Here is a 26,780-nt window from a genome sequence, read left to right on the forward strand (position 1 = left end):
TCATCTGGAAAATGAGCTGAAGAAGGAAATGGCAAAACAACTCCACCATTTGTCAGGAAAAATCCCAAGAGAGGACACAAAAACAAAAACTGAAAACAGCTAAACAACGTCTTGCAAAGCACTATGCTAAATGCTTTTTGTAACTATTATCTCATTTGATCTTCACAACAACCTGAAATGTGGGCAGTTATTATCCTCATTTTACAACTGAAGCAAACAGAGGTCAGTAACTTGTCCAGGGTCCCATAGGAGTAATTTTCTGAAACTAGATTTGGACTTCATGCTCTATTCATTGTAAAACATAGATGACTAGATGTCTGGCTGAGGCAAAAACCTGGCATAGTGTAGGACTTGGAATTAGAAGATCTGCAATCAAATCCTAGCTCTATCATTTGTTATCTATAAGCCAGTAAATAGCTTATCCCTTATTTCCTCCTGTGTTGAATAAAAGAACTGACTAAAGACCATGTTAAAGTCTCTTCTAGGTCAAACTTTCTGTTTCTATGACTTGGGAATACAGCCATAAGAACCAGATACTTTTCTTTACCCTGTTAATCTAATGATACTGATTTATTCATATATGTCTTACTTAATTCATCAATGTGTGTGCATATAAGAAGCTAACTTTATTTCTTTTTTAATTGATATTTAGTTTTTTCAATTAAATTTTATGAAAGTTTTTCAGCATTCATCTACTTACATATTTTTATAACCTTATTTCTTAATACAGGAAATTGAATTAGAAAACTATGAATGAATTATTGTGAAACAGCATTTCAGGAAGTTCTTGTGAGGTCTGGGTTACAAAGAAATTTTTTGCATTAGGAGCAAGATTGTACTGAATGACCCCAAGGAGTCCTATACAAATCTAAGATTCTATGAATCTTTTGTTTGAAATCTCTCAAAATTTTGATTTGGAAATAGATCAATTTTACATAAAAAAAGAATTGTGAGGCAGATAGGAATAGGAAAGAAGGGAAGGAAAGCGAAGAAGGAAAGGGAAAAGAGGGGAGAGGAGGGGAGGAAAGGGATGTTTTAAGAACTGTGCTTAACACTTAAGAGACATCACAGTTGATTCTCACAATAATCCTTCAAGGTAAGTGCTGGTATTATCTACATTTACAGTTGAGGAAACTGAAGCAAATAGAAGTTAAGTGATTTTCCCAGGGTCACATAGCTAATCAGTATTTGAGGTCAAATTTGAACTCAGATCAAATTCTATCTATTTGTTATTAACTAGCACTAATAGTATCTATAGTATAACAATATCTTATAGCACATTCCTCATGAGTGGTGGGACAACTGAAATAGTGTATGGAAAAGGCCTTTCAAACATTTGAGCACTATTTAAATGTCTGCCTTTTTGTTCTTGGGAAATCCAACCCAGTATAATTTCCATCCTTTTTTCATTGTAACAAGGTGTCTAAGTGAAAAAAGCTACAAGTTAAATAGAGATAATTAATTTCCCTTGCCAGTGAGTGTCACTATTGTAATGAGAGAAAGATGTGGAAGTAATGTGGGTCGCTAAATTAGCCCTCTCCATCAGATATCAGAAATCTGGGCTAAACCTGTTAGCCTAACAAAACCATTGATGAAAACAATGTAACAGGTGTTTAAAGGAAAGGACTTAAGCAAAACTGAAAAAATCACTTGACCTATGGAAATTTTATTTAATCAACCAATCATTTGTTTAAAGCATAATTAATTCTTAGAACCATCAGAAAAAATATCTACTTGTGTAAATGCACTATTAGGGATCTAATTATTTATATTGCCTATAAGAACATGTAAATAGAAAGGATAAGGAGGACAGAGAAGCTAGTACTTTGCCCCAGGTGCTGACCTGGGGAAGGGGAAAAGGTGTGACACCCTTTCCCAATAGAGAGGCTATGACCATGTAGTGTTTGAAGGAAGGGAATAAGAAAGGAACCAGGCCCTGGAAGAGGGAAAGTGAGAAGGGTCTTTAGTGGGGATTGGAGGAAAGGAAGGGCTAGAAAGGGTTGTTACCAAAAGAAGAAGAAAAGATGGAACCCATCCGCTCTCCAAGCTATTGTAGTGGTCTGCATCACCATGAGGGTATTGTGGGAAAGAAGGTAGTTCCTAGGAAAAGATGAATGAACAAATTTTCTGTACTAAAAGATAAAGGGAGAAGGAGAAGGGAATAAGTTATCCTTTCTCCAACAAATCTAATCTCAATGTCCCTATGCTGTGTGTGTGTGTGTGTGTGTGTGTGTGTGTGTTCTGAACCTCACTTCAACTGACTGGGGATATTTTTTTGTTGTTCTGTTGGTTCAGATACTAGAGTAGTTTGCCATTCTTTCTCTAGATCATTTTGAAGAAATTGAGGCAAACAGAGTGAGGTGATTCACCTAGGGATATGAAGCTAGTTAATCAATTGTTAAGTCTTTGATGTAGGCATTTGATTCATAGAAATCAGAAAAATACAATTTAGGGCTCAATTGCTGTTTTTTAAAGGGCACCGGGCCTGGCTTTAGAGTTAAGAGGACAGAAGTCAGAATCCAGCCTCAGATATTTACTATCTGGGTGACCTTGGGCAAGTCACTTAACCCTGATCACCTCACATCCAGTTGTTGGGCCATCTCCAGTTGTCCTGATTCATACCTGGTCACTGAATCCAGTTGGCTCTGAAGGAGAAAGTGAGACTCGTGACTTAGCACAGCAACCCCTCACTCAAATCCAATTCATGTGCATCACCTCCCTGATGTCATGGTCTTCAGGAATGAAGGACAAATATTATTATTATTGTTGTTGTTGTTGTTTTATAGATTGTCTAGACTTAAAAATCATAGAGAAAATGTTAATAATGCCAATTAAACTTAAAGTATGACATGGGGATTGTACCAAAAGAGGTAGAACCAGCAAGGAAGAAAGTTGAAAAAATTTCATGTTTGGGCTGTAGCTACAAGAAAGAGTGGGCTTCTATGAGCCAGAAGTACGGAGGGAGACATGGGAGTTTGCTGGCACAAATGCCCAGAGACAGGAGGTATGTCATATCATGTGAGGAACACAGAGAAAGTCAATTTGACTGGAACACACGGTGCAAACAGGGGAGCAAGGCCTAGTGAGACTAGAAAGGTAAACAGAGGCCAGATTGTGCAAGGCTTTAAAAGCTAAAGAGAGATTATATTTTATCCTATAGCAATAAGAAGTCACTAGAGTTGGTTGAGTAAGTGATTCACATAGCCAGAAACTTAAGAAAAAGTATTTTGGCAGTGGTATTCAGGATGAACTGGAGTAGTTAGAAACTTGAGAGAGAAAGAGCGATTAGATGGAAGTTACAAAAACCTAAGTGAAAGATAATGAGGGCTGGAACCCCAAAGTGATAGCTATGTGGAAAGAAGGGTCAGAGTTTTGGGGGGTTTTCAGTCAAATCTCCTCCTCCCTCTCATCCCTTTCTTCTTCAATTACCCACTAAAACCTGGCTTTCTACCTCATTTTAAATTTTGATGCTCAGTCTTTGTTCAATGGTGTCTGACTCTTCCTAACCCCCTTTGGGGTATTCTAAGCAGATACACTGTAGTGGGTCACCATTTCTTCTCCAACTCATTTTACAGATAAAGAAACTGAGGCAAACATAGTTAAGTGTCTCACCTAGGATCACAGAGCTAGTAAATATCTGATGCTATATTTGAATTTAGGGGAATGAGTCTTCCTGATTCCAGGTTCAACACTCTTATGTACTGTACAACCTAGCTGCCTATCCTTCACCTTATTACAGCTGCCTAAATAACGAACTTCCTGAGTACTAGCTCAATAACCCTGAGTAAATCACTGAATCCAGTTTGCCTCAGTTTCCTCATCTGTAAAATGAGCTGGAGAAGAAAATGACAAAGCACTCCAGTACTAAAGGAGATCATGAAGAGTTAGATAGAAAATGACAGAAAAACACCTGGACAACAAATATTGTCATATCTCAAGTCTGACCATACCCAATCATGTGATTCCCTATTTTATCTAAATCAAAAAGAAACACTTCTATTTGGCATTAAAAACCTTTCACAGGCTGGCTTCAATCTACACACTTCAATTCCCCTTTGTGTACTCTTCCATTTAAAACTCTTCACAAATTGGCTTCAATCTACACACTTTGATCCCCCTTCATGTACTCTTTCATTTAAACAAAGTAGAACAAACATTGCATCTCAAAAAAACAAACAAACAAACAAAAAACATTGCATCCCCCTCTCTTTCCTTTGCACAGGTTGTCTACAGAATTGTGCTACCTCCTCTCCTCTGACTCTTAGAATTCCTATCTTAGAGACTCCCTAAATGTTTTCAATGCTCAGTTCGGTTTTTCTATTTATATTTTAAATATACATGATGTGTTCTGGTCTCCCCAATAGAATATATACTCCTTGAAGGCAAGGGCTATCTTATTTTGCTTTGATCCCTACTGCCTAGGACAGAATGGGAAGTTATAAATGCTTGTTGATTAATTATCACATATGATCATTTTTTCTCAATCACAAATGGCAAAAGCAAAGTTTATTTGACCATTTAAGATATAATCATCAAAAGAATAAATGCAAAGCATTATTAGAACTATTCATTTATCTATTAATATTATATTAATATCCAAATATTATCCAAAATTCAAAGGACAGAGAGGGTCCAAATAGAACAAATGTCAGTACCTGCGTTTCTCCCATTCCTTTATAGATTGTATTCTCCATACAGTATTAGAAGGAGAGAGGTATTATTGCTCCCCATCACACAAAGTAGCCTCTGATACACATGAACACTAGGTCTCTTAGCCCTTTTTCATCTATAAACAAACCCAGTTCCTTGAGCCTTTTACTCACATGGCCCATTATACAAGCTTTTCATTATTTTGTTGCCCTACACTGGATTGTCTCCAAATTTTTCATATAACACTTTTTTGTGGAGTCCAAATCAAACAGGGCATTCTAATAAAAGCCAGACTGATGTTGAATATTAGAGGGAGGATTAGCTACATGTTATTTACAAATCCCAGTGTCAGGGACTTTATTAGGAACTAATTATGCATGCTGGCTATGTCTAGCTAGCAGAGCTTCTTGAATCCCAAAATTGGAAAATTGAAACACATGGCACTTTTGAGCAATAAAGAAATATGAGCAGTGCTTCAATTATGAGACAATCTCAGATAATGGGAACTGAATATTCAATCTTAAATTTAGGAATAAACAAAAATCCAAAATGGTCATTTAGAGTTTGAAAAAGATTTTTTTCAAGTTTCAGTCAGTTCCTAAGCAACTAGGGAAAGAAAGTGAAATGAAGAGAGAATATCTGTTTCCAATGAATTCTCCAGCTCCAGACATCATCATTATTCCTTTTTCATGAGTATTTCTATAATTTTACCACTATTTAAGAAATCTTGGAAATATAAAGTATGAACTATTTCCTACATTAGTGTTAATGTATGATGATACTATTTGGGGGCACCAGGAAATATCTTAAGATTAACATTCATTCTTTCCTAACAGTCTGTCAGACTTCCCATTGTTGACATAAATGCAGAGTCTGGAGGAAAACATCATAGAGTAGATAAGTCTAATGTACCATAGAGATATTTATATTTTCTCTCATAATTTGGTGACTTTCTTAGGTTGTAATTACAATCATTCATTTTACTGAAATATTCTTGGGGCTAAAATTTCATTTTTCACTTGGTAAATGATGATGCTGCCAAGATGGTATTTGGATGAATGGAAAAAACTTAGGAATATGGGATGTGGAGACTTAATGCTGTCAAAATAGCAACTCCCAGTTCCCTAGAAATGAGAGTAAAATATATGCCCAAAGTTCTCTACTAAACTAAAAGAAGAAATCAATTAAAATGTCCTTGTCCAAAATTATAGTGGTTTTACCATTGGTTCTTGATTACTAAGGAAGAAATATTAATAACTCTTTGGATGAAGTATTAGCTTTTAAAAATTCTTCTGTAGTCCACACTTATTTTTTCTTGTTCCATAGAGGTAACAAAATGGATAGAGCCTTGGATCTGAAGTCAGGAAGACCTGAATCCCAGACAATCTTAGCATGTGACACTGAGCAAATCATTTAACTATCTCAGTTTCCTCAACTGTAAAATGGGAATAATGATAACACCTACTTTATAGGATTGTTATAGGGATCAAACGAGAAAAGTTTTTTGCACATATTAGACACTTAAAAATTCATATTTCTTTCCTCCCTCCCTCCCTTGATTCCTTCCTTCTTTCTTTCCTTCCTTCCTTCTTCTTCTTAATAGCTGAAGACTATGCCAGCAGACAATCTTGATAATCTTGAAAAGTCTTGATTAACTAGTTATGTAAAAAAGGTTTCAATGTCAGGTCCAATGAAAGGACATATTTCTATTGTCTAGGACTAGTCGAATTGAGGTTGGCAAAGCTCATCCCAATATTTGATGTGGGATAATGAATTTTTTGGGCACAGCTACTCTTGAATGTAATCTACAAAGCTCAAGAAGGATTGCAACCTGTGTCAGTGAAGGGACTACTCCATAACAGTAAAACTACAGACACTAAGAAGTTTTTTAAAAATTTTAATATTTTATTAATGTCATCTTTTTCACCTCAGTGATCTTCAGATAATTTCTCCAATATCCTGAAATGAGCCTCCATTTGTAACAAAAGCAGCTAAAATCAACCATCTGGCACAATGATCAAGTCCTACAGTTTATGCAATATTCTGATCTTTAATGCAACATTCCACAGCCAGAGTACTTCACTTCTCTACCAAAAAGATAGGAAGTGTCTTCTCATCTTTTTTGTAGACTAGATAGGTCAAGATAATTAGTGCAAATCATTAAAGTATTAAAAGAATAGTCTTTAGATTCCCTAGCTCTCCATATTACAAAAATAAACAATTGTGAAAATTAATTTAGGTCATCTACCTAGGTCAAAATAGGAAATTTCACAATAATCCAGTTGCCTCCTTTGAAGAACACATTGAAGTAAAAGTTCACAAAGGGCCCAAATCTAATCTATAAAACTTTGTCCCTTTCCAATCAGAGTCCAGGAACCTTGAATTCATACTTATAGTTCTGTCCCCTCAATCAGCAAACTGAATCATAGCTGGGGAAGAAAGGGAGAGAGGCACACTCCACAAACCCTAAGGTTCCACATTCTATCTTGAACTTAGGAGCATGTTGACTATGAAAATGTTGGCTTTTAAGGTATGCCAATATGTAATACCACACCAACAACCTACTGTTATTCCAGTATAAGGTTGTTATACAAATTCACTGCCTGACTGCCATATTACTCCTCCTGAATCCTTACCCCCAACCAAATCTCTTTATTCTCCCACAGATCTATTACAATCCAATTCACCCATCATCTAGCTCATTCCACCATTTACACTGGAAGCTTTGCTCTATTCTTAACAAATCCCTGCATTTTGGAGATATTTTTTTCAACTAACCTTACTTACACAACTCATTTTTAGCTGAAAATTGGCTTTCCCCAAGGACACCATTTTACTTCTAGCCCTCTCCACTAATGGCTATTCCTTTTCTCACTTCTCCAGTCTAACAAGGGAAAAAAGAGAGGCTGGAATACACGTCAATCTCCATTGCTTCGTCCAGACTGGTCACACAGAATCAATAACATTAAAAAAAAAAGAAATGGAATGGACTCCAGAGACTATCTACTTCAACCCTTTCATACCACAAATGCCTCTATCATAACCCAAACAAGTAGCCACCAAGACTTGGCTCATAAAACATCCTCTAAAGGCTCCCAAAGCAACCCATTTCTCATAAAAATAGGACCACTTGTTGGGAAGTTTTCTCCTGCAGAAAATCTAAATCTGCCTTCTGCAACTTCTTATCCATTCATTCTCTCAGATCAAATAAGTCTCATTCCTCTTCTGCATGACTACCTTTGGGGTAGCTAGGTGGTACAGTATATGGGGCACCAGCCCTAAAGTCAGGAGAACTTGGATTCAAATTCAACCTCAGATATTTACAAGTTGTGTGACTCTAGGAAAGTCACAATCCCAATTGCCTCAAAAAAACTATACCATTTGATTACCATTTAGGGTTTTATAAATAATTTTGTATAGCAGATCACATCACATCTTCAGAGTCTTGTGGTTAACTGAAGCTTAAATATAACATAAGGCTCCAATGTGTTTATCATTTGTTGATTTTTAAAAATAATAGCGAGGAACAATTTAAAGAGTACTGTACGGAGAAACACAACGATCTCTCCCAATTGCTGCCATCTTCCTAACCTGCTCCAAATTTCCCCTACTTTATTATCAAAAAGATTGTGCCTTACCACTTCTTGTGAGTGTATTAGCATTTTTAAAGCAAGCACTAAAGGGTGTGATTCAATTATCCGGCTCAGAGGTGCTACATGAACCAGATTAAAAAAGTAATTGGGAAATATTAAACAAGTTAAATAAAAATATACAAAAACATAATGTTAATTTGTGTATTTTAAGTCAATATGTGGATATATTTCTATTTGAGTTTGATATTGCTGCTTCAGATAACTTTCCCCATTGAGTTAGGTCATGTGGGTCCCACAGAGACATGCCTGCTACATCAGAGATGACATGTAAATAAATATACCATTCTCATAAAAAATTTTATAGGGATGAGACAGTGGGTATATGGGTAAGTAGTTACTATTGTCCTTTTGGGTAATGATACCTTGAATAATTTCTTCCCATTACTTTGCATTTTTTCAGGGATATATAAATTTGATCCCTTGATGCTTTTAAAATTTTGTCAACTGAAGCACAGATTCTTCTGTGTATTGTTGGACTAATTTAATTTTTTTCCAACCTTATCTTTTGAGTAAAATCTCCAATTTTCCATATATCCCAGAAAGGACTGAGTAAAAGAATCCAAATATGATGATTCCACTGTCATCAGTGAGGAAAATTGATCACTATAGAAGTATATGTCCCAATTTCTGTTATTTGTTGCCCTCCTCTTTTAATTCATTATTTCATGCATGCTTTCTACAGACTCATTTTCCATTCCATGAGTTATTTCTGTTTCATGATGAAGTAAATCTTTCCATTTAGCTGCAAAACTTTTGTCATATGTTTTGTTAATCTATCACAATCCCTCGTCCCATCATAGATTGCAAATAAATTTATATTTTACACTTTCGTTGCCATTGGATACCATGGCTCTCTACTTGGCAAGATCATACATTTAAAAGTTTCTGGGTCCTTATGGTCTACTTTTTGCAGCAAATGCTTTATGTCAGTTAAATTTAGTTAGGAAATGGTGATAATGAAAAATACTTTTTTTTTCCTTTATGCATATCCCATTTTGAGGAGTCAATTTTGAATTTGAGGTCATGTTGGAGCTGTTGTACTTAATCATGTCTTCTCTTTTTTTATTTCTTCTGTTTTGGCATTAATTTTGATTTGTGTTCTAATTAGGAAATGGTTTGATTTCACATAATGAGCAGATTCTAAAATTATTCTCACATCAGTAACCAGTATTTTCTTATAGCAATATATAGTTCATTTCAATTTTTATTAGTTACTCAGTACTCACTATATCTATGTAATTCTGCTTTTATTATGATAGAAATGGTTCCCAATATACCAACAGGAGACTTCCAGGCATTTCAAGCTTTTACCCTCATTCATTTCTTATTATTGGACCATATTTTTCACCTTTTTATAAATCAATTTGCTCATTGAAGTCACCAAGTATCAAGGTTGATTTGACTTAGAGATCTTGTCAAATTCTTCATCCAATTGCCACTCCCTTATGACCTAGAGTGGATGTTGGCCACATAAGTTGCAATTACTGTCTTAGTAATCTACTTATCTATGTGTTATAAGTCAGTATGATTTGGTACACAATTCAAGGGACTGAACTAATTCCTTTATCTCCCTTTCTATGGAGAATCTATGATTCATCCTTCCATTTAGTTTCATCTTTATGTCTTATGATTTGAACCTTCAAAATTCTATGAATATTGATATACTATAATGTTGCTATACTTCAGTAGGCTCATTGATTTTCAGATATATATATATATATATATATATATCACATTCAATGCATCTGTGATTAAATTAATGTTTTCTAATGGTCTAAATACCAAGATTGTTGGCACCCTCTGCCCTCTTTTATAATCACTCACTCTACCTCCATCATTGTGAAATAGAAGTGAGCCATACAAGACTAAGGAATATTTTGCTTTTGAGTTTTTTTCTTGTTTTTAGGGTATGATTTCAGCAAAAAATTCATCATCTCTTCTTAATCAAATGACTAGTGATGAATTTCTCTACACTGACTAAACCTAGACTTCAGGCAATAGACTGTCATCAAGGCTCTATCTGAATCTTTTTTCAGCTTGGTAGAATCTGCCAGGACCTGTGCTCTTGGCAAATCCTTGGAGAGTCATGGTAACCTCTATAACATGATTAAGCAGCAGAACTATGATAAGCATTACATCTGAAAGAAACTCAGGATATGCTCCAGGAATCAAAGAGCTGACTTCTAGGGAGTATCCATTCATTAAACAAATATTTAATCTTCTTTTTTCTTTAGGTTTTTGCAAGGCAAATGGGGTTAAGTGGCTTGCCCAAGGCCACACAGCTAGGTAATTATTAAGTGTCTGAGGCTGGATTTGAACTCAGGGACTCCTGACTCCAGGGCCAGTGCTCTATCCGCTGTGCCACCTAGCCACCCCAAATATTTAATCTTTTAAGAGAACTATTAGGATTATGATTACTATTATCATTTTATTACTCCTGAAAAAAGGGCCAATAACAAAAAACTCATTATGTATTTGGTATTGCAAATCCAAGAATGGCACAAATGTAAAGTCCAAAGAGTTAACTACAGATCAAGAATGAAATTCACATTGTCAGATCCTAATAAGAGTTAGAGACCTAGATTTAAATGAAGCAAAAGGTCTTTTATTTTCCCCAAAGGAAAAGAAATTATCAGAGAGTAATCAAGAACTCCAAAATTGAATAGGTTAGATTCCAATTCAATTTTGTGGTACATAATTATACAAAGGAAACAATTAAAAAAGAGTAAAAATAACAGCTGACATTTATATAATACTTTATATTTGTTATCTCATTTGATCTTCACAATATACCCTCTGAGGCAGGTAATATACATATTACTTTCATTTTGCAGATATAGAAACTGAAGTACAAAAACAAGGTCACATAGCAAATAAGTGGAAGAACCAAGTTTTGAACCCAAGTGGTCTGATGATAAATTCAGGGTTCTCTCCCACTGTTACCATAGCTCTACTATTCCTTGGGAACAATATAAATCCAGTTATTCCTTCCACATCATAGGGAGTGGTAGTGGAGGGAGTTAGGGCATGGTGCCCCCCACCCCCTTCCTGCTCTGGAGAAAATTTTTTGGCCCTCCCTTCTTACCAGAAAAAAAATCTGAATTTTTTCTTAAGGGGTGTTCTTTGGGGGGGGGGGGTTGCAAGGCAATGGGATTAAGTGACTTGCCCAAAGTCGCACAGCTAGATAATTATGAAGTGTCTGAGCCAGATTTGAAGTCAGGCCCTCCTAATTCCAGGGCCGGTGCTCTATCCTCTGTACCACCTAGCTGCCCTTACAATACCTTATTTTAAACTTTTGGTTGATATTTCTGAGTTTCTAAACTTTTTCTGTGTCATCTATTTACCTTTGCATGTTGTCTGTGGCTTCCTCAAAACTCCTCCAAAATTCATGATATATCAAAGCTACAATAGGGAAAAATCATGATGTGGAAGGGATAACTGTAAAATGTCTCAGGAAATAATATGAGGAGACAGAAGGGAAGGGGGGGGATTATTGTAAGCTCCTAGAAGGCAGGACTTTATTTCATCTCTTTTTGAATTTCTAGTACTTATAACAGTGCTTCCCACAGAGTTGGTCCTAAATAAATGTTTATTGTTTGATGTCATAGTTTTGAAATAGGAGTCATACATTTTGCCATTGTTAGGTGTCTTTGGACTAAATTCACTGTTCTAGACTTCAGTTTCCTCATCTTTACACTTCAGATAAAGTAGACTAGAAGACCTCCAAGGTTCCCTACAGTTCTAATAAAGAACCACATAGGATGAAGGTGTGGATAGCTTGCAACCTATACTGATGGAAGAAATACTCAAATCAATACTCACAGGGGCGAATTCTCTGGTACACTGAAGCAATAGATGTTTTAAGAACACTAATATGCAGGGTTCTCTTCCTCAACCACATTGTCCAGGTTTGTTTGTCTGTGCTTTGATCTTTTTTTTAATGATTTGATGATTTATTTATTTTTACATTATCACAATAAACTTAATGTGAAAATAAACATAAATCTCCTCCCCCCCCAAAAAAGATAGGGAAATCTCAAGAGAAATGGAGAGACAATAAAAGGGCATTTCAGTGTGTTCAGCTATCATTGGTTCTGTCTCTGAGATGGGTTGCATTCTTTAGCATAAGTCTATCAGAGAAGTTGCTTTAACATTTTTTCTACAGTTGCTGTTGTTAACTGTATTTCCCTCCATTTTATTACACCTCACTCCCATTTATTCTGTTCTCTCTGTCCTTTCACCCTGTCCCTCCTCAAAACTGTGTTGTATCTGACTACCCTCTCCCACTATCTTCCTTATCTTCTATCAACTAAAATCCCTCTCCCCTTCTCCTGTCTCCTTTCTCCCACCCCTTTCCTCTCAGTCTTCCTCTAGGTTAAGATAGATTTCTATACCCTATGAGTGCATATGTTATTTCCTCTCTGAGCCATTTCTGATAAGAATGAAGGCTCACTCATTTCCCCTCACCTTCACCCCTTCCACCCAATTGCAAAAGTTTTTTGACTCTTTTATGTGAAATATCTTAGACTATTCTACCTCTCCTTTCCCTTTCTCCCAGTACTTTCCTTTATCACCTATTGATTCTATCTTTATACTGTATTATTCCATTATCTTCAGTTCCCTCCTATGTCTTGTCTATAAATATTCCTAATTGCTCTTATAAATTAAAAAGTTTATATCTTCTTCCCGTGCAGGAATGCATGCAATTCAACATCATTAAGTCCCTCATAATTTATCCTTCTTCACCTGAGTCCTGTACTTGAAGATCAAACTTTCTGTTTAGCTCTGGTCATTTCAACAGGAAAGTTCAAAAGTTCCCTGTTTCACCAAAAGTCCATCTTTTCTCCTGGAAGAGGATGTTCAGTTTTGTTGGGTGGTTGATTCTCAATTGTAATTCAAGCTCTTTGGCCTTCCAGAATATCATATTCCAAGCCCCATGAGCACTTAATGTAGACACTGCCAAATCTTATATAATCCTGACTATAGTGCCACAGTAATTGAATTGTTCTTTCTGGCAGCTTGTAGCATTTTCTCTTACACTTGGGAGTTTGGGAATTTGGCTGTAATGTTCCTAGAAGTTTTTTTTTGGGGGGGGGGAATCTCTTTTAGGAGGTGACCGGTAGATTCCCTCAATTTCTATTTTATTCTCTGCTTCTAGGAACTCAGGGCAATTCTGCTGGATTATTTCTTGAAAAATGAATTCTAGGCTCTTTTCCTGATCATGAATTTCAGATAGCCCAATAATTTTTAAATTATCTTTTCTGAATCTATTTTCCAGGTTAGTTGTTTTTCCATTGAGATATTTCACATTTTCTTCTAGTTTTTCTTTCTTTTGGTTTTGTTTTATGTTTTTCTTGATTTCTCAAAAAATCATGAGCTTCCTTTAGCTCCATTCTAAATTTGGATGAGTTATTTCCTTCAGAGAGATTTTTATCTCCTTTTCCAACTGGTCAATTCTGCTTTTTAAGGCATTCTCCTCCTTGTTTGTCTTTTGGGCTGCTTTTTTTCCATTTGACCTAAGCTGGTTTTTAACATATTATTTTCATTGGTATTATTTTATCTCCACCAAACTGCTGACTTGGTTTTCATGATTTTCCTGCATTGTTCTCATTTCTCTTCTCAATTTTTCCCCTACCTCCTTTACTTGATTTTCAAAGTCTTTTCTGAGCTTTTCCATAGCCTGAGCCCATTTCCTATTTTTTCTTGGAGGCTTTGGATATGGAAGCTTTGACTTCATCATTTTCCAAATGTATATTTTGATCCTCCATGGGACCAAAGTAATTTTCTATGGTCAAATTCTTCTTGTTCTGTTGTTTACTCATTTCCTCGGCCTATGACTGATTTACCTTACTTCTAAAGCTTTGGGGGGTTTGGGTGACACCCCCTCCCAGGGACCTTTATTCCCCCCAGTGTTTTATAAGAGGCTCTGGCTGGCTCTCCTGGCCTGTGCTTGGGTCTGTGATGACTTCAAGCACTCCACCCTGCCCTGGAGCTGTGAGGATAGGTCCCTGCTCCTCTATGGTAGTATGGAGGCTCAGATTGCCATCTGAATCTTAGTATAGGCAAAGCAGCAAAGTCCCACCCCAGGGATAACAGAGAGACCTTGACAATCTCTCTTATATCTGTGGGCTGAGCACTCTGGAAACAGCTTCTGGGTGGTTCCATAGGTTCCCACAGCAGGGCTTCCCCAAGGCCAGTGCCAGCACTGGCTCTGTGCTCACTCTGGTGCATCAGAGTTCTCCCACCAACCTTTCAAGCCTTCTCAGTGATCCCCAGGCCAAGAGATCTGGAAACTACTCCTGCTGCCACAAACCCAGGTGCTCCCAGGGACCCAGGCAACCTGTGGGTTGTTCCTGGAAGGCTGGACCTGGTTTGCTCTGGTGTAGCACAGTTTCCACCAGGACTGTGCTACAGATTTTCCCAATGCCCAGTCCAGTGGAACATACCTTTCCCATGTATCTACCAAATTGTCTTGGACTGGGAAATTGTTTCACAGTTTTTCCTGTGGGTTCTGCCCCTCTAAAATTTGATTGGAGTCATAATTTTATGGCTTTTGGAAGATTTTGGGGAAGAGTTTCTTGGAATTCCTGTCTTCAAGTCACCATCTTGGCTCTGCCTCCCACCTTAAACTTTTCAAGGGCATGGTACTTTGATTTCATTGATCATAGGAAATCCCAGTGTGAAAATTCCTTCCAGTAATATACATCACCAACTCATCTGTAATTTATAGTCTTAAAGAATTGCCTAGGACACTGAAAAACTAAGAAAGTAGCCCTGGATCACACAGCTAGCTAGTAAGTCATAGGCCCTAAACCTAGGTCTTCCTGTTTCCAAGGCAAACACTGTATCTGCTTTGCTATGTTACCTGTCTCTCTTTGTTCTTCAGGGTCACTAAAATTTAAATCTATACTAAAAGACAAGAGAGAGGAGCCAAACAGTTTCTCTTGTCTGTGTGAGAATAAAAGGGGAGTTAAAAATCATAGGTTGGATCTGCAGGTGCTTCAAAGAACTTCTGAATTATTATTTTATGTCTTGGGGATAATTTAGAAAGGAAAGGTGACTATCCTGTCTATATGATTTCCTACATTTAGTGTAGGAAACTATCTGAGTGAGTTTGTGGTTAGTCAGCATCCATGGTAGGAAAGGGAAAATGAGACCTACAAAAAACTTCCATATCTAAATGAGATCTATTGAAGGCTATTCTTTCTTTTTTAGGGCTTTTTTTTTTTTGCAAGGCAAACAGGGTTAAGTGGCTTGCCCAAGGCCATACAGCTAGGTAATTACTAAGTGTCTGAGACCGGATTTGAACCCAGGTACTCCTGACTCCAGAGCCAATGCTTTATCCACTACGCCACCTAGCGGCCCCCTGAATGCTATTCTTTATTGCCAGCAGAGACCTCAGAGGACTGAAAACAGGACTGCTACAAGTTTTTAAGTCTTTATCTGAAGGTGAGTCTCCATGAGCTTTCTGGAACTCCCTGTGTTATTTTATTAGCTCTTATTGAAGAGAGGTGGGGAGAAACACCAAATATAACTTCCCAATTTTCCCTTTTTATATAGAAATATACCATTTCTGAGAATTCAGTGATAATCCTTTGATTCCCTGGCGACACTAGGACAATGACAGATGGAGAATCAAGGTGTTATTTATTCCTTTCACTTCCAGATCTGCACTCTGGGATTTTGGAACATTGTTAATGAGGTCAAGAAGGGAGAATGAAGAGGATGAGAGTCAGATTCACTCACTGATTGATTTTGCAGAGTTATTGGACCTGTTCTCATAGAATTTGAAGTCAGTTCTCACTGTCATGTCAGGCCTCTGGAAACTAAATTTCCCAGAGCCTAGGGACTCACCCCCAACACATGAATGGTCTTTTGTTTATAAAAGACCTCATGGAAAAACAAAAACCCAAGGTGCTATTAAAGTTGTTCATTAACAGGATTTCTGATTTTGGTCCACTGTCCCGAAACATTTTCCAGGCTCTTAAGATTTATCCTATAGATTCATTCAGGACTTTTATTCAGTATTTTGTTGGTTGGGTTATCTTTCATTCTGAGTCAGGACTGTGAGCAATTCCTAGAGAACTGAAAAAACCCTTACCTAGCTTCAGCAATGTAATGGTATTTTACGGGGTCTCTGGCAGTGCCCTCCATTTTTGCTCATAAGGGGAAAGTACTAAACTTCATCTTTTTTATTTAGATTATTAAAATATTGATAACCATTCATCAACTAACAGATCTTCACAAATTTTTAATTATCACAAAGGATGGAAGGTAAAAGAAAGAATTCTAACTTGAAGTCAAGAAATGAGTAGAAGCAAGGATAACTTCAAAATAAGTTTGTTGGAGCAAGAAGAGCTGAAGGACTGTCCATACAAATCTACACAGTTGAAAACACATTAACCTCTTAAGTAAACATTTAAGGGATGGAAACTTGGAGATGGAGAGTCTAACTAGAGGCTGCTCTAAATCAGTATCTGAGACAAGAGATTTGCTCCAGAACAAGTGAATGCTTTTCTGCTTACTCTCAATTACAGAGAAGCAACTAGGAATGTTTTAGCAAATAGACTAACATAGATACCAGTTAAAGTAACATTGTCAAGGATGTAGCAAAATTATTGTAACAAGAGCTGATCTGACTTGGGCTTAGATATTCAAATTTTTAAAGATATACCATTAAAAAAAATTAAGACTCTTGTATTTGGATTATGAAACCCATAACTAAATGCAAAGAATGAATGTCTAGAATAATTACTTGATAACAACTTTAAAAGAGATGATTAACTTTATATTAAGAGCTTCTCAAAGTTGGGATTGCTTGATATTAGAATATAACTTTTGTACTTAAAATGTTAAAAGTACAAAGTGTTTGTTTTGCAAATAACTGGATCCTTCTTATAAAATCAAAGTATATGTCCAAATTTGACATTTTTAATAAGGCAAAAGAGATTCAGTCAAATATGTGGATTATGACAGGATTTTTTTAGCTCATTGTGAGGACCATACCAGCAAGACAGAGATAAATAAAATGGGAATAAGAAATACTTCATTTTGCTTTCTTCTCACTATAGGAATTCTTCAGTATTCTTCCACAATGTTTAACCATCATAGAAAAAGAAATAGGGAGAGTAGAATTCTCCTAAATACTTAAATGAATTTGGGTTCTCATAGATTTGGGAGTTTCCATCAGTGATGAAGATTATAAGCCAAAACACATCTATGATTGACCATCCTGTGCTACTCTCATCTATTTCCTCCCCAAAGTTTGCCACAAGACATCCATCTATCCATCCATCCATCTATCCATCTGTCATGATGGATGACTACCTAACTTAATCCCAACATAATGAAAATTCTGATGGAGCTCTCTAGTCATCCACTTATCATCACTCACTCTCATAATCATCCCATCTCCTCTTTTCATCACATAATTCTTTAATAATTCCTCTTGCTCCTATTCTTGCTCAAAGTTCTTTGCCTATCAAACTAACTGTGCTCCTTTTGATTGCCCTCTCTGTGATGTTCTCTTTGCTTCTTCTGGAGCATTGGTGTTCCAAATTTGGCTGTTATATAGAAATTCTAGTAAAATGTATTTTTAAAATGAGGTCTTTGCTCTTATGGGAAACTTGGAGCCAATCAAAATGCTTTGCAATTTCCTGAAAAAAAACTGCAAGCAATCCAATTTTCAATCCTCTTCCTTTATAACTCTGAAAACAGCTCACTTTCCCTCCACATTGCCTGTTTCCAGTTAATATACTATGTGTAGTTCTATAGTGTCCATCCAAATTGCATGCTGAAATCTGCATCCACTTGACTGATCCATATGGAGAGGTCAAATTTCTTCCCATGAGTATGTATCTCCTTCAAAAGAGATCTCTGGGAGTCTGATACAATTGACACAATGTCATCTACAAATAGAAGAAACTAGAAGGCATGACCAAGTCTAGGAAATTGCCCTTAGATCTGGACTTTATACTCAATCTCTTCCACCAGAGTAGCAAATACTTTATATTAAGCATTTATCTTATTTTAAAAACTTTCCTGTTATTTATTAGCAGATGGTCATTAAATAAACATTTCTTTTGTTGAAATTAGAATGGGAAGAGAAAATTATTACTAAACTCTGACTTTTTTTCCTATGTTTTTTTTTTACTTTACTTTACTATACATCCTTAGCTCTTTTTAAAGTGTTTATGAGCCAAAAAAAACCCATTAACTAATGTTTTCTCAACTTTACAATAAAGGGGGCTACATGCTACATTAGATGATGTCAAAGATGCATTCTAACTCTAAATCACATTAACCTATGAAATAAAAACGATTAAAGATAATTTTAATATCAAATCCTTAGTCAAGGCATCATTTTCCTCTTATGTTCCTTTACTTGATGAATTAATTTTAAGGGTTTTTTTTAAAAGCTAGAGCAAGAATCAGTTTGGTTTGGGAAACCTGCATGAACTTGGATTTAATGAAGTTATACTCATCCACTGCCTATGTGACTTTGAACAATTCATTTAACTTCTCTGGGCTTCTGGTTCCTTATTTGTAAAAGTAAAGAATTGGATTGGTAAGGTTCCTTCCAACTTTAAGTCTATTGATATTGATAACCATTCAAAATGTAGGAGTTATTGGTAATCAAGATTGACTCCTACTGGGAAATGTTAAATACCCATTCCTTTTATCTAGTAATGGGTTGGTAAATTGTTGCTCAGCTGTGACCAACTCTTCAAGCCCCCATTTGTGATTTTTTTTGGCAAAAATACCACCATTCTTGGTTTGCCATTTCCTCCTCTGTCTCATTTTACACATGAAAAAATTGAGGCAAACAGAGTTAAGCAACTCACCCATAACTGGCTTCAGGTAGGGTAGGGCTGGAGGAATTACTATTTTTAAATTTAATCTGCATTATTAGTATTTTCTCCATCACTTTATAAGTATAGATAATAAAATAATAATCAAACCCTGATTTGTAGCCTTTGCTGATTTTAGAGATGTGAATACTCATACTAAAAATTTAATAAGCTCTCCAGAAGCAATACAAGCTGGCTTCAGAATATCATTGTAAGACATAACTCTTCTTTAAATATATTTATTTTATTTTATTTCAATTGTTATTTCATTTTTCCAAAATTCATTCACACACATATTTTTGAGTAGCATCTTAATTATTTTGTCCATATGCACATGTATATTTTTTAAATTACACGCTTCCTTCCCACCCCCTTCCCATCAGTGAACAGTCAGGTTAGCATTGTACATACATATTTTTTATAAACAAGTTTACAGATTAGTCATTTTTCGTATGAGGAATTAGGATTAAGGGAAAGAGATACATAAGAGATAATTTTTATAAGTGTTTCTTAGATTCTGAAGGGTTGTTTTTCATTTTTGCTTTTGTTTCATTTTTTTTTCCTCTGGATGTTGATAGTATTGTCCATATCAGGTCTCCTAGGGTTGCCCTAGCTCTCCGAATTGCTGAGAGGAGCTGCATCCACCAAGGCTGATTAGTTCATAATGTTGTTATTAATATGTACATTGTTCTCTTGGTTCTGCTCCCTTCACTCAGCATCAGATCCTGTAACTCATTCCATGCTTCCCTGGAGTCCAACCATTCATGGATTCTTATTGAACAATAGTTCTCCACAACACTCATATACCATTATTTGTTTAGTCATTCCCCAATTGAAGGGCATCCCCTCAATTTCCAATTCTTTGCCACTGCAAAAGGAGCTGCTATGAATATTTTGAAACATGTGGGACTTTTCCCATTTTTTATGATTTCTTCTAAATATAGGATTAGTAGGGTACTGCTGGATTAAAGAGTATGGTCAGTTATATTGCTCTCTGGACATAGTACCATAAAGTTCTCCAGAATGGTTGGATCAGTTCACAACTCCACACAATGAATTTAAGTATATTTCAAAGAATTTTACTACTGTGTAATAGCATACATCAGTGTAGGGAATTCTCAGTGAGTAAATGCCCTCCAGAATGTAGATTAGCAACTCTCCTTTAATTTATAGTCTTAGATATTTGCCTCAAGTAAGACTTATTGGCTAAGTGATTTGCCTAAGGTCAAAAAATAGTCTATGTCAGAGATAAGGCTTGAACACAGGTCTCCCTGACTCTTAACACTGGCTCTTTGTCCCTTAGATTTTCTAAGTAAGAAAGCTAGGGAGAAAAAGAGGTTATATTAATGAGCAAAAAGCTAACTAAATTTTAATGAAGATTAGATTTCTGTTAATTTCTGTTAATTCTGGGTTTACAAAGAAAATATACAAAAGATTGATTGGTTCTTGTTCTTCCTTATCAAAGAAGACCAAAATGACATCACTATGCTTGGGACAAATTACAGGGTGTCTACTGTGGCTGATCAGACCAATAGAAGCCCGGAATGCTCTACCACAGATTGGACATAAATAATCCATGTGAACACCTGGGTGGTTACTCTAAACTTATGAAAGTCAAGTTTCCTTGGAGCCGCTTCAATTCTGCCTTCCTCATGGAGTGCAGCACCCTCACTGATGAGGACATGCCAAACTGGGCGGTCCTGTGCCAGTGTCTCCCATGCTGTACAATCAGTTCTAAAGTTCTTCAATGAGAATTTCAGTATTACTTCTTCTGACCCCCTTGTGTGTATTTGCCCTGTGTGAATTCTCCACAAAATAATTTTTTAGGCAAATGTTCATCTGGCATTCTAACAATGTGTCCAGACCATTGTAGTTGCACTCTCTGTAGTGATGTTGGAATGCTCGAGAAAGAACTTCAGTGTCTGGTATCTTCTTCTGCCAGGTGATCTTCGGAAATTTCCTAAGATAATTTAATGGAAGAAATTCAGTCTCCTGACACAGTGTTGGTGGACTGTCTAGGTTTCACAGACATATGCTAATGAGGCCAGTACAAAGTCTCCATAGACCTTCAGTTTGGTAGTTATTCTAATACTTCATTCCCATACTTGCTTTCAGGGACTCCCAAATTCTGAGCTAGCTCTGGCAATGCAAGTGTCAACCTCATTGTCAATGTATAACTCCTTACACATATGGATGGTGTAATGCTGGCTAATGAAGCACCTATGCTTTCTTGGTGTTAACTGTCAGACCAAAATGAGCACAAGCAGCAGAGAATTGATCCATACTTTGTTGCATCTCAGCTTCTGCAAACAGAAGATCATGCACCAAAACTACCTCCACTTTGGTCTTGTAGCCTTTTTAAGAATTTGAAGAATTTGTCTTTAGTGCAGTAGCTGACCTTGAGGCCATGTTCATCCTCAATGAAGGTACTTGATAACATAGTTGAAAACATTATGCTAAAAAGTATGGGAGCAAGGACACATCCAATCTCAAGAGCATTGTTCACTATCCAGAATCATGAACAATACTGATGAACTTCTTTGGGCAATGAAATTTTGACATAATTTTCCATAAACCATTATGACTGATGGTATCAATCAATCAGATCTACAAATGTTGTATACAGACTTCTGTTCTGTTACTGGCATTTTTCCTGGAATTGTCAGCCAGCAAACACCATATCGACTGTTCCTTCACCCTTTCTGAAGCCACATTGGCTCTCAGGGAGGTGACCATCTTCCAAGTGAAGGATCAGTCTATTGAGAAGGACTCTGTTGAGAATTTTTATCAGCAATGACTAAAAGAAAAATACCTCTGTGATTTTCACAGGACAATCTATTCCCTCTACCTTTATAGAGATGGACAATGGAGGCATCCTTGAATTCTTGGGGGAGAACCTCCATATAACCTGGAAAATTTCAGTTTTTGGATGAGCAATGGAACCCCACCTTGTGGATCTCAGCTGGAATAGAATCAGTACCAGTTGCTTTGTCACTTGAAAGGAACCTAATGGCATTCAAAACTTCTTCTTCAGTTGGAACTGAAGCTAGGGACTGATTGACTTCAACTTGAGGTAAAAAGTCAATGGCTTCTGCATTGATTGATGATGGTCTGTTAAGAACACTATGGAACTCAGCACTGAGTAGAGAAACACCATATGTCTTTGGCCCATAAATAGCCTTCAGTATATCATAAAAGCATTTTGGTTTATTATTGTCTGCATAAAATTGAATTTCATTTGCCTTCTTACTGAGCCAAGAGTCCTACATCTCTCTAAGCTTTGCTTGGATTTTACTTTTAATGGAATTAAATGCTGCCTTCTTAGAAATGGATGAATTATCCTGCTGGTAAAAGTTCTCGTTTTTCATTGTGCAGCTTCTGTATTTCTCCATCATTTTCATCAAACCAGTCCTGGTGTTTGTGAGTGTTCTGGCTCAGATGGGCAAATGCAGTGCTGTACACCAGATATCTGAAAGCTGCCCACTCCTTTTCTGCTCCACTGTTGCCAACTGTGTCTTGGCTCAGTTTTCTCTCCAAATTAGCAACAATCTGTTCCCACTGAAAGAGACACACTAATCTCTTGACATTAATTCTTCTACAAAAACTTCCACAAAAACTTCTTCAAAGAAGATTCTCCTCACTATCGGTGCATGGAACATGTGCACACTCATAGAAAACACAAGATCCCATAGATCTGAAAGACAAACAGCTCTTGTTTCAAGAGAACTCAGCAGGTATGGTATCCAAATAGCAGTCCAGAGTGAAACAAGGCTGGCAAATGAAGTCCAGCTTACTGATGTCAGAGTTCGATACACTCTTTTTCAGGAGTGGCCAAAGTGAAAGAGAAAACTGTGAAGCTGGGGTAGGTTTTGCAATCAAAACTAATCTAGTCAACATTCTTGAATGCCTGGTCAAAAGGAGTGAATGATAGGTTCATGAAAATGAGATTACTACTTCCACCATCATCAGTGCCTATGCTCCCTCCATAATGAACACTAATGAAATTAAAGAAAAATTTTGTGAAGACCTGGAGACCATTATTATCAATGTACCAAAAGGGGACAATCTTATAATTCTGGATGACTTTAATGCTAGAGTAGGCTCAAATTACCATACATGGCAGGGAGTCCTTGGAAGGAAAAGAATTGGAAACAACAGCAATGGTTACCTTCTACTGAAGACTAGTGCATCTCATGACCATCTCATCACAAACATATTTTCCATTTACCTAAACACAATAAAAATTCCTGGATTAGCCCTTTATTGGTATCTATTAGACTATGTGATTATAAAGAGAAAAGACAGAAATGATATAAGAGTGACAAAGGGTGCAGAGTGTGGACTTTTCAGAGACTCATCCTCTCTAAGCTAAATATTCAATCAACCAAAGCAGTGACCCCAAAGTAAAATACAAAAAATAATAGCAAAGTAAGAAAAGAATAAGGGGGAAAAGAAGGAAAGGGGAAAAGATGAGGAAGAGGAGGAGGTATTAAGGAAGAAAAGAAAGGGAAGAAATGATAGTTAAAAAGAAGAAACTGTTGGTCACATATTTTAGAAGAAAATAAAGATCAGAGAAGGGATTCACTACTGTTAATGAAAGTGTGTAAGTATCAAGAATTCAGGGAAAAATCAATGCTCAACCCTTCTCTCCCACGGTACTATTTACGGAAGCTTAGATTCCATATTCTACAAGAAAAACTTTTTCAGTCCTCTTTTAGTGCCAATCCCCTGAGACTATCTCCAATTTATTCTGTATACATTTCTTTTGTACGTAGTTGTTTTCATGTTGTCTCTTTTCATTGGACTTTGCATTCCTTGTGGGTCAGTTGTATGCTAAATACTTAACAGTGTCTGGCAGAAGATACACTTAATAAATGCTGACTTGGCGAATTTCTCCAACCTTTTAAAGCTTCCATCTCAGAATTATTTTGAATTTATTTTGTATATATTTTATACATAACTACATGGTGGGCCTGAAAATCAGAAAGATGAGTCTTTCTGGGTGACCCTGGCTAAGTTACTTAGCCTTCATTGCCTCAGTGTCCTCATCTGTAAAATGAGCTGAAGAAAGAAATGGAAAACCACTCCAGTATCTTTGTCAAGAAAGCCCAAAAGGGGCTCTTGAAGAATCAGACATAGCTGAAATGACCTAACAACAATAATATATGCAAGTTACTTGAGGACAGGGACTATTTGTTTCTGTTTGTCTCTGTTTCACAAGCAATTAATACAATGCCACTCACATAATAGCTACTTAATAGTTGCCCTTTGATTGACTGAAAAAAGCTAATATAATCTTAGGCTATACTAACAGATATTCCAGAGTTTGTAAAATTACAGAAAATAGAAAATTCTATTCCTTATAAATCTGTTTCTGATGATAAAACATATAAACAGTCATGTTTAGTTGTGAAGAGACACTGACAAATTGGAGTGAGTGAATGACTTCAAAGACAGGTGATGATTATGGGAGGCTAGGTGGTGCAGTGGATAGAGCACCGGCCCTGAAGTCAGGAGGACCTGAGTTCAAATCCGGCCTCAGACACTTAATAATTACCTAGTTGTGTGGCCTTGAGCAAGCCACTTAACCCCATTTGCCTTGCAAAAAAACTAAAAAAAAAGGTGATGATGATGATGATGATGATGATGATGATGATGATGATGATGATGATATTGCCCTTTGTACTTGAGGAAGACCATGACATCAGGGGAGTGATGAGGAGATGCTGTGTTAAGTCCCCAGCTTCACTCTCTCCTCCAGAGTCATCTGGGTACAGTGTCCAGATATGAATTAGAAGGACAGCAGATGACCCTGGATACAAGGCAATCAGGCAATCAGTGACTTGTAAATGTTAAGTATCTGAGGCTGAATTTGAACTTCTATTCTCCTGACTCCAAGATCAGTAGTCTATCCACTAAGATTTTCTCAAGAAAGAATCTTTGACAATAGGCAGAGGGGGTAACTACACCATAAAAAATGTCCACTATGACTAAGATGGTGAGAGTCCAGAAATTCTGACACTTGGGAATGATTGAAGGAATAGAAGATATTGTTATAGATGCAACTAGGTGGTACAGTGGTTAAGGGTAATGAATCTGAAGTCAGAAAGACTTGAGATCAAAATAAGATCAGACACTTAGTAGCTTTGTAACCCTGGGTTACACTTTAACCTTAGTCTGCCTTAATTTCTTCATCTGTAAAGTGGGAATAATAACAACATCTATCACCCAGAATTATTGTGAGGATAAAATGCAATGATATATATATATATATATATATATATATATATATATATATATATAATCATTCTATAAAGCTAGAAATTAGGAGAAAACTTGATGAGATATGAGAACTCTTTTTAAAGCCTTAATTTAAGGACTATTGTGTTAAATAAAATTACAATTAATCATGCTTAGACTCAAAGGTTTCTAATCAGCTCATTTTAAGACTATTATGTTCGGGGCAGCTAGGTGGTGTAGTGGATAAAGCATGGGCCTTGGAGTCAGGAGTACCTGGGTTCAAATCTGGTCTCAGACACTTAATAATTACCCAGCTGTGTGGCCTTGGGCAAACCACTTAACCCCATTTACCTTGCAAAAACCTTTAAAAACAGACTATTATGTTCAGTTCTGGGCAGGATATTTTGGAAAGGATATTTAACAAACTGGAGTATGTCCAGAGTACCACTAGCAAGATGGTAAGACAACTGGAGACCTTTAAGCCATGAAAGGCCTAGAGGAATTCAGCATGTTTATCCTAGAGGATACTCAAGGGAAGCATGACAGAAGCCTTCAAATATGTGAATGGCTTATCATGTGGAATAGCAATTAGCTCTGAAAGGCCCCAGAGGGTATAACTAAGAGCATTTTGTGAAAGGTTAAAAGAAGCAGATTTTGGCTAAATATAAGAAAAACTTTTCTAGTGATTACATTTGGACTTGTCCTATAGTAAATTCTCCTAAACTAGAAGTCATCAAACAGAGATTAAGCTGAGGTTGTAGAAGGATTTCACTATGTATTGAATAAAAGTAACTCTGGTGTCTATTCCAATAAGATTCTATTATCACTTCTTTCTTGGCAACCACTTCCCTAACTTTCTTGGAGAAACTATTGGTTTGAATCCATGAAAGTTCTTTCTGTATTTAACCCTTGACTTATTTTATCTTGTTTGGTTTGGTTTGTCCAAATCAAATTTCCTAGCCAGAATATAATTATTGGTTCCATTTTTTATGGTGAGGTTGTGTCCTTTGCCTATTGTCAAAGATTCTTTCTTTCTTGAGGATATATCTCTATATGGTCTAGGGTGCAATGTTCACCTCTCCTGAGACTGCATCATAATGCTACTTCCAAATGAATAAGTAGAAAAAGTCTTTGACCATAATTTACCCACAAATAAGGATAAATCCTGGCACTCTGTTTCCTCACTTAGCTTATCTGTGGAATCCCTAATTAGTTGACAACAGTTATAGTTTAGAAGACTCTTTTGATAAAACAATAAAAGCTCCAAATGGAAAAAACTGCAAGAATTTTGTCATATAGAAAATTTGCTAATTGTGTCAGAGAAAGTCCTTCAAAATTATTCAATATACATTAAAACTAGCTCAAATTCTGTTTGCAAATCAGTACA

Source organism: Macrotis lagotis, chromosome 5 (assembly GCF_037893015.1).
Source record: "Macrotis lagotis isolate mMagLag1 chromosome 5, bilby.v1.9.chrom.fasta, whole genome shotgun sequence".
In the NCBI taxonomy this organism is placed as follows: Eukaryota; Metazoa; Chordata; class Mammalia; order Peramelemorphia; family Peramelidae; genus Macrotis; species Macrotis lagotis.